Source organism: Melanotaenia boesemani, chromosome 6 (genome assembly GCF_017639745.1).
Source record: "Melanotaenia boesemani isolate fMelBoe1 chromosome 6, fMelBoe1.pri, whole genome shotgun sequence".
NCBI lineage: Eukaryota > Metazoa > Chordata > Actinopteri > Atheriniformes > Melanotaeniidae > Melanotaenia > Melanotaenia boesemani.
This window is the reverse complement of record NC_055687.1, coordinates 37,349,858-37,360,661: the sequence shown is the minus strand read 5'-3', so window position 1 is coordinate 37,360,661 and position 10,804 is coordinate 37,349,858. Positions and strand designations below refer to the sequence as shown.

Sequence of the window (10,804 nt, the reverse complement as noted above, 5' to 3'; positions counted from 1 at the left end):
GGTAAGCAATGACTGACCTGAGAGAAAATGTCTTCCCTTGGAGTACCACATTGGAAGGGAACACAAAGGAAATCCATTCTGGTTGTTTTCTTGTGTGGTAGATGCTGTGGAAGGGCTTCAAAGGTCGGTGTCGATCCACAAAAGTTCTCCAACACTATAGCTGTGGGTTACTTTCCCAGCACACAGCACTTTTCCAGAGGTGAGGTCATCAGTTTTAAATGCAGAGGGACATTGAGATGCACTTCTGACTGGCCTGAGGCAGGTGGACTCAGGAAGGTTAACTCCTTGTTCCACAGCAGTAAGATGAGCCATGTCAGATGCCTGCAGGACAGCAGCAGAAGAAGGAACATATGCCACTTCCCTTGTCATATGTGTGCTGAAGCTGCAGTACTGTGCAGAACATTGTTTTGTGAAATAAACAAAATATTCTTCATTGTCTTGTCTATAACAGTTGAGATGTGACACTGCATCAACCAGGAGGCCACCAGACTTCAACTGGACGGCTTCAAACATCCCCTCAGCAGCTCTGCCCTCTGAGGACCTCTGCTGGGTCACGCCTGCTGTGGCCATGGCTTTCACCAGCTGCAGGACTTGGTTGTCAGAGACTTCGTTGCTAGCCACATTTTTGAAGGAACTGCCACAGTAAGCACAACAGTGTTAAGCACAGAGAGGCTGTTGGTTGTTTCCATTCTTTAATAATTTTGCCTTCACAGGTGGATCTGCATGAAGCCATTCAGGACAAGCAGAGAGGTAGGAAGTCCTTGTTCTGTTTTTGGGTGGAACAGTGAGGCCTCTCCAGTTTTCCACTGGTTCTTCTTCTGTGCAACCAGATTTGATGGCAGCATCAGACTCCTCAGAAGGGTAAGAATCCTTTGTTTTTTCTTTCTACACTTTGTGAAGTTGTGGGTGCTGGTTGGGCTGATGTTTCACTCACTGTTTCACAAGTTGCAACCTCTTCATTGTGTTTTGCAGCACAAATCTGCACGTTGCCTTCAATGAATGGCAGCGATGAATGGATCTGCCCGTATGTCATTCTTCATGCTTCATTCTTTTTACTTCTGCTTCTACAGCGGCTGAGCTTGAGGTCCCTTCGTGGTTTGGAGGAAAGGGAGCGTCACTCCGGTCCACCGTGGTAAGCAGCTGACTAATCTCATTATTTGAGGAATGATCTCGGGGAGATAGTGGATATAGTCTTGATCCCCATTAGCCATTGCAAGCAACTTGCTTTCCTCAGATTTCTCTTACCCACTGTCAGTCTGGATCGCATCACAATATGATAACAGACTCCTCTGCATCTGGCCTTTCAGGTATTTCTTACATATCTCTGACGTGGGAGGGACTCCAGACTTATCGCTGCCTTCTGCCTTGCTGAGTACCACAACAGTGATGGCATGTATCAGTTCTTTTAAAAGAAAAATCTTTTATGCGTTTTGTTTTTCAGGCATTCCTGGCAGATCATACCGATGCAGTGTGCAACACACTGGTTCCCTTGTAAGACACCAAAGCTCTCGTTGATGCAAGTCTGGAGGTCACGATGAGGAGTAAAAGGCTTCACCAGAGCACCAAGAAAAGCAAGAGAAAAATCACTCACCTGTGTTTTGGCACAGGTGCACCAGCGGGAATCCTGTGTGACACTAAGCTGCTGCAGCAGCATGGTGTCTTTTTGACATCTGGACCACGGGCCCACTGGAGCTGCTCGGTCCTGTCAGGACTCCTTGAATAGAGAAGATGTGGCCAGAGGAGTCATTTGGTCTCACCAGCTTTTCACCACTGAGCCAGTTGCATCAAACACACGGCCTGCTGAGATTTCTTTGACAGTGTTTTCTAAATGTGCATGTGTGCGACTCCAGTAGTGGCAGAAAAACTTGTCCAGACCAATATTTTAGCATCTGCAGTGACTTAATGAGATCTTTGTCACCCAATTCCAAGTCATTTCTCTCTTGTTTTGCTTTCTGCAGGGCAGCCAAATTGGGTAGATGGCTTGGCTCAGTATCTCCAAAATCCATCAGCATGGTGGCCCGTGATGCCGCCATACATGGGGTTCCTTCCTGCCCTCACACAGCTCTGTAGCTACCTGCACACGCAAGTGTCTACACATGAAACACTTGGACTGACCTGTGTGCTTGGAGTTGTCAGTGTTTTTATTTTGCACTTTAGGACCATCGGCCTGTTTAGGGCTTTCTCACATTTAACATCCAGATGGCTAAGACACTCTTTATGGCTCTAGATCTGTTGTCTGGGATGGATAGACCTTGGCTCTCTTAAATACAAATGTGCATGGGCTTTTAACCTCTTTCCAAATGTGCTCACTGGCTTCAAAATTGTGTAGTCCTTTTTTCAGTTGAAGAACCCATGTCTTTATATTCCACATCTTCAGGAATAAACTGCACCCATTTGTCAAATGGAACTTAAAGCTGGAATTCCTGATCATCTTTTAGTCCAGGAGAAAAAGCTGACTCCCACGTTTCTGTGGCTTTCTGGATCCTTGGTCTGACTGATGAACTTAAAGCTGACCAGACATCGTATCGGTTTAACTTGACGATGGTAAACAGTGCCTTTGGCCAGAGCTGAGAGAGCAGCCAGGAAACAGGATCTCTGCAGACTCTGGCCCTAGGAGTGGCCATGCTTCCCTTCTCCAGTAGTATGGCCTCTTTGGATGAGCAGAGAACTTCCAGAAGTGTACTGCTGGTTGTTTGGGCATCTAGTTGAAGGAAAGATGCCTAGTTAGTATTAATTACTTTAATATTTTTACTAATTTGCTACCTACTTTATTGAGGACTTTATTTATCCCTCAGTTGAAGAAATTAAATAACACTGAAGTCTTATTCTTGTATGAGTTATTGTAAACTATGGTAAATACTATGAAATATTAAACATTGATTTATATTTCAAATAACTTAAATACATGTAAGAGGCTTGATGTGGTTGCAGGTAAGGCCTAAATAAATGAATGGTTGAATGGTGTATAAGCCATCAACAGCTTTAAGTAGTCATTACCAAGTATTCTCAGTAACCTGTTATCAATCTAGTGCAGTAAATTAAAGATGTGTTTTTAACATCTCAAGTTACACATTTTGACAATTTTCACTCAACTGGGTATATTATATAAAATATATGTGAATCCCAGGAAAATCTGATTGGTATGTCTTTGCATTCGTTAGATCAGGGGTGCCCAAGTCTGGTCCTCGAGATCTCCCATCCTGCTACATTTAGATGCAACCCTTCTCCACCACACCTGAATCAAATGACTGGCTTGTTACCAGGCCTCTGCAGAGCTGAATGACATGCAGATGACATTTGATTCAGGTGTGTTGGAGAAGGGTTGCATATAAAAGTTGCAGGATAGTAGATCTCGAGGACGGGACTTGGGCACCCCTGCATTAGATGAACCTTTGCTGCATTAAACCAAGTTGATCTCAATTAGAAGAATGCAGCTCTATGATGTCTGTACAGTCCAGGAGAGACGAGAATGGAGCAACATTTTGTCATCTGGCAACGTCCCAACCAGCAGCGGTCAGGGTCCACAAACGTTAAACCAGCAATGGTCAGGGTCCACAAACGTTAAACCAGCAATGGTCAGGGTCCACAAACGTTAAACCAGCAATGGTCAGGGTCCACAAACGTTAAACCAGCAATGGTCAGGGTCCACAAACGTTAAACCAGCAATGGTCAGGGTCCACAAGCGATCAGGATCCACAAACGTTAAACCAGCAATGGTCAGGGTCCACAAACGTTAAACCAGCAATGGTCAGGGTCCACAAGCGATCAGGATCCACAAACGTTAAACCAGCAATGGTCAGGGTCCACAAACGTTAAACCAGCAATGGTCAGGGTCCACAAGCAATCAGGATCCACAAACGTTAAACCAGCAGCGGTCAGGGTCCACAAACGTTAAACCAGCAACGGTCAGGGTCCACAAACGTTAAACCAGAAGCGGTCAGGGTCCACAAACGTTAAACCAGCAGCGGTCAGGGTCCACAAACGTTAAACCAGCAACGGTCAGGGTCCACAAACGTTAAATCAGCAGCGGTCAGGGTCCACAAACGTTAAACCAGCAGCGGTCAGGGTCCACAAACATTAAACCAGCAGCGGTCAGAGTCCACAAACGTTAAACCAGCAACGGTCAGGGTCCACAAACGTTAAACCAGCAACAGTCAGAGTCCACGAGCGATCAGGATCCACAAACGTTAAACCAGCAACGGTCAGAGTCCACAAACGTTAAACCAGCAACAGTCAGAGTCCACGAGCGATCAGGATCCACAAACGTTAAACCAGCAGCGGTCAGGGTCCACAAACGTTAAACCAGCAGCGGTCAGGGTCCACAAACGTTAAACCAGCAACGGTCAGGGTCCACAAACGTTAAACCAGCAGCGGTCAGAGTCCACAAACGTTAAACCAGCAGCGGTCAGGGTCCACAGACGTTAAACCAGCAGCGGTCAGAGTCCACAAACGTTAAACCAGCAACGGCCAGGGTCCACAAACGTTAAACCAGCAACAGTCAGAGTCCACGAGCGATCAGGATCCACAAACGTTAAACCAGCAACGGTCAGAGTCCACAAACGTTAAACCAGCAACAGTCAGAGTCCACAAACGTTAAACCAGCAGCGGTCAGGGTCCACAGACGTTAAACCAGCAGCGGTCAGGGTCCACAGACGTTAAACCAGCAACGGTCAGAGTCCACAAACGTTAAACCAGCAGCGGTCAGGGTCCACAAACGTTAAACCAGCAGCGGTCAGAGTCCACAAACGTTAAACCAGCAGCGGTCAGGGTCCACAAACGTTAAACCAGCAGCGGTCAGAGTCCACAAACGTTAAACCAGCAGCGGTCAGGGTCCACAAACGTTAAACCAGCAGCGGTCAGAGTCCACAAACGTTAAACCAGCAGCGGTCAGGGTCCACAAACGTTAAACCAGCAGCGGTCAGAGTCCACAAACGTTAAATCTCCGTCCTTGAAACGCCACTATGGACATGGCAGTATCTTAATAAAACGTCACGATCAACGGCAATGTTGCTTTTAATTTTAAATATGTCGTTGCCTGTCTTTCTGTCTTGTTACCTTACTTACATACTTGATACAGAGTGAATGGTGGATAACTTTATAAAAACCATTTAGGATAGACTTACTTGCTTGATATATAATTTAATGATCAGAGTGAGTGGTGGATAATATTTCTTGCAATAAAAACAATGTAGGAAACTATCTGTGGACTTTGTTTGAAACAAAATGTGGCATCATCCTCTGGACACATACGAGCTGGAAGAGCTGCACCCGCCCTCTGAAATGTGTGTGTCACGTAACATAACGTTAAGCAATCATCTCCCTTCCCTCCACTGATCAGGTCTAATACACCAGCTGACCGATCAAGCTGCAGGTTCTGTGTCAGAGCCGGTTACAAGGCGTCACAATGAAATAGTCCACTCAGCCGCTTCTTGTGAAAAACTTAGGATTTTAATGGTTTTGCGTTGGACGGTTCACGCCTCCGCGTCGTCCATTAATTTATGACAATGGACACCACGTTGGGCATTATCCCTTATTTACTTTTAAGTCTTTTAAGAACCAGTAAAACTGAATTAATGTTGTAGTGTCTGATTCTCAGCATTTCATAATTAGAATTAAAACGATAGAGCAGGGCTACTCAATTCGGTCCTACGAGGGCCGCAATCCAGCAGGTTTTCCATGTATCCCTGCACCAACACACCTGAGTCAAATTAGGTGGCTCTAACAGCCAATTAGGTTCTACACAATGACTCATTAATTTGACTCAGGTGTGTTGGTGCAGGGATACATGGAAAACCTGCTGGATTGCGGCCCTCGTAGGACCGAATTGAGTAGCCCTGCGATAGAGATTAGGATTATATGTGGTTGCAGCTGTAAGCAGACTGCCATTTGCTAAGAGTAGTGAATTTTAGGCTCTATGTATGGACAGGCTGATAAGTTCCTAGCGATAGCATTATGTAGGCACATTTAGATCTTCTCCATATAAGGGTCTGTTTCAAAGGACTGGACTCTGCAATTTAGAAAATTCCTAGAACAGCACGTACATAAAATTCGAAGAAGCACACAAACATCTTGGAGTATGTTAGCATATAGAGAATCTTAGGAGCTCTGAGGATCGGTTTCAGCTGTGTTTAGGAATGTTCTTTGTGTGAAAAAGCATATATAAGCACCTGATACGTACATTCAGTGGGTTTTCTAAAGATTGGCCGAGAGACCAATCCAGATCTGTTTAAGATGTCACTTTTTGTAATAAAACCATCTTTTTTATTATACACAGGGTCCAAAATTAACTTTTTGTCTCACCGGCCAAGTTGGCCGGTAGATGAAAAAATCCACCAGCCAAACATATCTACTGGCCAAAATATTTAATTATTTTACACACACATACCTCTAGACACATGTTATTTTTATAATACTGTGTATCCAAATTGAAAGTGGAAGTCACAGCAACATTAAACAAAGGCAACAAGTGCTAATGTCTGAATTTATTAACTAAAACCTGACCAGACTCGTCCCTCTCTGCTCTTCGTCTGGCCTCCTGCTCTAACAGTCCTTGTGCCACAGCATTACAGCCTTGGTGGGATCATACGCCCTGATTTTTGCTTTTTATTTTATTGTTTAAAAAATAAACTTAACAAAAATTTATAATAAATTAATTTAAAGTTTATTGATCTGATTCATAATAAATCAGTGATATTGAATATAAATAGCTTATAAATAATCATAAAAGCTGATTTATAATAATAATGAACTTAATAACTGATCAGTATAATAATAAGCATCATTATTATTGATCAGTTAATCGGTTGAGAGCTGTTCATCATCTCGCGGATTCACGTCGCACCCGTTATGTCTTCAGGTTGAAAACAGCTAAGCTAACAGGCTAACATCACGTCCAGCAGGGTGCTGCTGTGCTGGCAGCGCGGCACGTGCCGGTGTGTTACCGCCTACAGTCAGCACGCGCAGGCGTGTTACCGCCTACAGTCGCCACGCGCCGGCGTGTTACCGCCTACAGTCGGCACGCGCCGGCGTGTTACCGCCTACAGTCGCCACGCGCCGGCGTGTTACCGCCTACAGTCGCCACGCGTAGGCTACAGTCGCCACGCGTAGGCGTGTTACCGCCTACAGTCGCCACACGCCGGCGTGTTACCGCCTACAGTCGGCACGCGTAGGTGTGTTACCGCCTACAGTCGCCACGCGCCGGCGTGTTACCGCCTACAGTCGCCACGCGTAGGCGTGTTACTGCCTACAGTCGGCACGCGTAGGCGTGTTACCGCCTACAGTCGGCACGCGCCGGCGTGTTACTGCCTAGCGTGAAAAGCGCGCAGAACTGGGCCGTGAAGCAGACAGAAGGCGCCGCTACATCCAAACCATCACTTTTCACTGAACTTTCTGGTTGGGGCTGTAAGCTGCTGATTTATCCTCCAGTTCACCGTGCTTTCTTTTGGAAAGCTGACCTGGTCCTGCTAAAAATTTCTACATATTCACCTACTTCATTAGCCTGAGCTAAACGGTAAACAGAACTGAAATAGTGTGTGTGTGAGTGGTCATGTCACGTCCGAGTGTTTGCGTCGGTGCATGTTCATGTACGTGCGTGTCGTTCATACATGCAGACAGCAGAGGAACATAAAGGAGAAATCCACCAAAAACATGAAAAACCTGACTAATTTGGTGCAAACCTTTACTCGACATTTGGCGGACAGCCCTCTGAGATTTACTCGCCAAACAAAAAATTTACTCGCATTTGGCGCCTGGCGAGTGTTAATTTCAGACCCTGATACATCAAGCTGGCGTCCAGAGCAATTTTTTTCTCAAAGTATTTTTGTCACATCACCTGCTTAAAGTAATTCACTACAACACACCAGCATGATCCCAAGAAGAAGATCTTCATATAATGAAGTCACCATATCACAGAAACAACAATACGGCACCAAGGACACTAAAAGAAAGAAACGACAGGACGGCACAGAGAAGAGGGAAAGTAGTAAACCACATGTTGGCTTCACGAACTACAGAATGCTGTCGCGGAAAATAGACAGCAAAGTTTAAGGAGAAGGACAAAATAAGGTTACAGTGATTTTTGTTATTTTTGGGATGGCAAGTAAACTGTTGGGCCATAAACTGGTTTTACAGAACAAACTTCAGATTTCCCAACACAAACGAGGCAAAAACATTTTTTTAAATTTATACAGCAAACTTTATTGGATATTGGATTAAAACATGCTGGATGATGAAATTGTCGTTGACTATCATCAAAACACAATGTCACGTTCTTCTAAAAACACACTGTTCTTTCTGCTAAATGAATTATTTGTCCAGTTTTCTGTTGCACATCGGACGAATCGTAAACGACTATTTTCGTGGGGCTGCGTGAACAGTTTGACCATTCAAATATTATTTAGCCTTTAGAAACCAAAGTGGCGCAAACGAAAATTTTTGTATCAGTGTTGAGCGTTTTTTATTACAGTGTGTGCAGAATGATCACATCATCCTCTTTATGCATGTTGTTCTACTCCAACCGGTGATGTGCATCTCTGTAATGAGAAGGGGTGTGGTCTAATGACATCAACACCCTATATCAGGTGTGCATAATTACTAGGCAACTTCCATTCCTTTGGCAAAATGGGTCAGAAGAGAGATTTGACGGACTCTGAAAAGTCAAAAATAGTGAGATGTCTTGCAGAGGGATGCAGCACTCTTAAAATTGCCAAGCTTTTGAGGCGTGATCATCGAACAATCAAGCTTTTCATTCAAAATAGTCAACAGGGTCGCAAGAAGCGTGTTGAAAAAACAAGGCGCAAAATAACTGCCCATTAACTGAGGAAAATCAAGCGTGAAGCTGCCAAGATGCCATTGGCCACCAGTTTTGCCATATTTCAGAGCTGCAACATCACTGGAGTGCCAAGAAGCACAAGGTGTGCAATACTCAGGGACATGGCCAAGGTAAGGAAGGCTGAAAAACGACCACCACTGAACAAGACACACAAGATAAAACGTCAAGACTGGGCCAAGAAATATCATAAGACTGATTTTTCTAAGGTTTTATGGACTGATGAAATGAGAGTGAGTCTTGATGGGCCAGATGGATGGGCCCATGGCTGGATCAGTACAGGGCAGAGAGCTCCACTCCGAGTCAGACGCCAGCAAGGTGGAGGTGGGATACTGGTATGGGCTGGTATCATCAAAGATGAGCTAGTGGGACCTTTTCGGGTTGAGGATGGAGTCAAGCTCAACTCCCAGTCCTACTGCCAGTTTCTGGAAGACACCTTCTTCAAGCAGTGGTACAGGAAGAAGTCAGCATCGTTCAAGAAAAACATGGTTTTCATGCAGGACAATGCTCCATCACACGCATCCAAGTACTCCACTGCGTGGCTGGCCAGAAAAGGTCTAAAAGAAGAAAAAGTAATGACATGGCCTCCTTGTTCACCTGATCTTAACCCCATAGAGAACCTGTGGTCCCTCATCAAATGTGAGATCTACAGGGAGGGAAAACAGTACACCTCTCTGAACAGGGTCTGGGAGGCTGTGGTTGCTGCTGCACACAGTGTTGATCGTGAACAGATCAAGACACTGACAGAATCTATGGATGGCAGGCTTTTGAGTGTCCTCACAAAGAAAGGTGGTTATATTGGTCACTGAGTTGTTTTTGTTTTGTTTTTGAATGCCAGAAATGTATATTTGTAAATTTTGAGTTATATTGGTTTCCCTGGTGAAAATAAATAAGTGAAATGGGTATATATTTGGTTTTTGTTAAGTTGCCTAATAATTATGCACAGTAATAGTCACCTGCACACACAGATATCCTCCTAAGATACTAAAACTAAAAAAGCCCCACTCCAACTTCCAAAAATATTCAGCTTTGATATTTATGAGTCTTTTGTGTTCATTGCGAACATAGTTGTTGTTCTATAATAAAATTAATCCTCAAAAATACAACTTGCCTAATAATTCTGCACACCCTGTAATACAGTTGGAGTGGTGGGCTCGAGTCGGGGTTAACGCTGTCTGAACACAAGATGCTGCTTTTTATTGCCAGTTGGCATCACCGTAACAGCAGAACGTACCGCTGCACCTCTGCGCCACCGTACCGCTGCACAACATAACCCGAACAACTTCACCGTGTGTTCACCCAAAACAATGAATCCCATCTTCCATCCTTCCCACTCTATAAACGAAATGTCCTCATTTCAATAGTGACACGTAGAAAAAAATCTCATCTTACATTTTTTCTGCACAAACCAGCACTACCGGAGCACCAACGATGGAGACCATTGTCTTCACGCAGGTAGGGAGTGCAGGAGATGAAGGAGGAAGAGAAGACTTCTGCTCCGTAACCAGCATGAACTGGTGGATCACACCCTGGCTCACGGTCGGATGTCTGTTCCCTTTAACGTGGACAAAATAATTTAAAAAGCTAACCTGTTTGTTCCTTTTAATGTGGAGGAAATAATCTAGTTATAAAAAGCAGACGATCTTAACTAGTTTGTTCTATTGTTTACTTGATCTCGTCTGAATTATTGTGAATGACAGGACACTAACTAGTGGTTGAAGCTGTATTAGTTTTTTTATTATTTGCGCCACAGTGAGCAAACAGTCTGACAACACTGAGACTGTATGAAAACTATCGTGCCCGAACTAACAGAGCTTTAATATGATGCATTCATTTTACATTGTTAATGTCTTTTTCGTTGTTTTGTTTGGATTGTTTTATTTATGTGTTCTGACTTTGGTTAAAAGAAGAATAAATTTGTTCCCCATCTATAATATCGAAAATAGTATTGAGTATCAATCACCATGCTTGGTATCG

General features: G+C 44.2%; 1 long non-coding RNA gene across 1 annotated transcript; it reads left to right on the top strand.

The window, feature by feature from the left end:
* Positions 1-616: 616 nt before the first annotated feature.
* On the top strand, positions 617-1,760 carry LOC121642046. The gene is made up of 4 exons (XR_006010824.1): positions 617-642; positions 714-750; positions 973-1,132; positions 1,442-1,760. It is a non-coding gene; the product is annotated as an uncharacterized LOC121642046 (long non-coding RNA).
* The last annotated feature ends 9,044 nt before the right edge of the window (positions 1,761-10,804 follow it).